The sequence below is a fragment of the Cyprinodon variegatus genome, unplaced genomic scaffold (genome assembly GCF_000732505.1).
Source record: "Cyprinodon variegatus isolate N-32 unplaced genomic scaffold, C_variegatus-1.0 Scaffold636, whole genome shotgun sequence".
Classification (NCBI taxonomy): domain Eukaryota; kingdom Metazoa; phylum Chordata; class Actinopteri; order Cyprinodontiformes; family Cyprinodontidae; genus Cyprinodon; species Cyprinodon variegatus.
In genome coordinates, this window is record NW_015151089.1 from 78,932 (window position 1) to 81,159 (window position 2,228).

Below are 2,228 nucleotides of genomic sequence, written 5' to 3' on the forward strand. Positions count from 1 at the left end.
GATGGATGAATGGATGGATGGGTGGATGCATTGATGGATGGATGGATGGATGATTGAATAATAGATGGATGGATTTTGTTATGAGATACTTAAAATAGGATAATAATGACTTTAAAGATTAAAATGAAGACTTTTAGACTTGAAATTAGGACTTAATTAGGACTATATCTCACAGCTGTGACTTTTAATGTCAAAATGAAAACTTTATATCTCATAAATATGACTTTCATACTTATGACCAAAGTTCAAAATTATGACTTTACATCTTATAATAATTAGGACTTTTAATCTATTATTTATGACATATGACGGGCCTTTGTTTTTACTTTCAACTGGTTGAAATTTTCTGAATTTTTGGCTTTTTTCCTAAAATAGACGGTAACATTTAATCTGTTGCAGTATTTCTGGCTGGAAAAACGTCATTCAGTAACTGTTGTTACATGATTTCACCACTTACTTAGAGGAATAAAGATATAAATCAACCTCAAATGTAGGTAAAGAGCTCAAGAGTTGAAGCAACATGCAGCTGAGATCCTAATGTAGCTATAAAGAAGATTATAACAGGTGCAAGAGCAGCTGTCTGCAGAGCCCAGCATGGCTGCCATAGCATGCTGCAGTGACTTAGCATTACATTCAGTCTAAGCTCTGGGTGACTGTAATTCTCTTATCAGTTTGTCGTTGAGTCTAAACACACTGTGAGGTAATGAGATATCATTAGACCAATCAGCAGAAGGATTTAGGGAGAGCTGAGTCGCTGAACACGTCTTAATAATTGCACTACGTTGTGAAAACAAACCACATTTATCCATTTTTTAAATCAAAACCACCTGAAATAAGACATTTCATTAGGGAGTTTATATAACAGATCACCCACAAAAAAAAATCGTTTTTAAAGAAAACGAGAATCGATTCTGAGTCTTTAAATGTTAGAAACGCAATTTGAGCTTAAATAAATTTTTTCTTCACCCCTATTTCTTATGGACGCAGATTTAATTATGACTCCATGTTCTTTCTTACTCTTTCTTTGCCCTTTAGATTCTCCCCTACTTTTGGCCCCTACCCCTCTATTCAGATTCAATCTTTGAATGAGGTCTGCCATAAAAATGCAAACTTTTCTTGAAGCAAGAAAAATATGTATTTAATAGTTTAATAAATAAAAAAGCAGGATAAAAAACGTATGCTATTGTTTAATGGACGCATCGCAAGTAACATTTAAATTTTTACATTTACAAATAGAAATCTTGCCATTTTTTCATTTATTGAATATGTGGCAGTTTTGGATTTCCATACCTGCTCCAGTCACCATCAATCTCATTTAAATACTTCTGCTTGTCTGACATGTTTAGATTTTAACACAAAATATTACATGTATTATCAAATACCATATGTTATCAAAATCTTTCTTAAAGGTCCCTATTAAGCAAAAATTACAGAATAAACATTCTGTAACAGTCAAATGTGTCTTGCAGCCTGTGTATGAGGTTCACAAATGAAACAAACCCTTTCACTTCTATCATTGCCTTTCTCCAACTCTTAGCTAAATTTAGCTCAAAACGGTCTGTTTAAAAAGCATTCCCCTGATGATGTCATAAGGGGAAATAAGCTGTCCACAGTGGTCTGTAGCAGCCCATTGGTCAACCTCCGGACTTTATCCAATGTATCATTCCGCGCTCCTAAGCTATCTTTACAAACTTTGACTGGTTGTTATGGTTACGGGTTGTGGGGACGGCCTTTGGGAAGACGGGGTGTGGAAAACCAAAACAACTCAGCCAGAGGAGAGCTTTTTTGGTAAAGGTTGTTAATCTGAGAGGAATTTCCCATCACAAATAGTTGAAAGTAGTTAATATTTTTATTTTCAAATATGCCATATTATGGGGTCTTTAAGCAGTTGACGCTGTAAAGCAGGATTTATTGAGCCTTTATCGTTTAGATTTCCCAAATTGAGCTGTAGAATCCTGCAGCTCCTCCAGAGTTTTTTTTATATCTTTATTTAAAGCAGCACTGTGTAACTTTTAGCCACTAGGGGTGCTAGACCCGATTTAGAGCCCCCTTATATCAAACAGTCTCAGACTTTACTATGTTGGGGTTTTGACACAAAGTGCAATTCAGTTTTTTCAATTCAGTTTATTTATATAGCGCCAATTCACAACACACGTCATATCAAGGCACTTTACAGTTCACCATATCATCCAGTCAGATTGATTTAAAGTTTTCTATCTAAGGTAAAC

The 2,228-nt window shown here is 34.9% G+C and overlaps 1 protein-coding gene across 1 annotated transcript in view; it reads left to right on the top strand.

Moving 5' to 3' along the window:
- The window catches only part of LOC107096604 (calcium/calmodulin-dependent protein kinase type II subunit beta-like), a 117,067-nt gene that overhangs the window by 68,258 nt on the left and 46,581 nt on the right, over nucleotides 1-2,228 (top strand). The window lies entirely within an intron of this gene.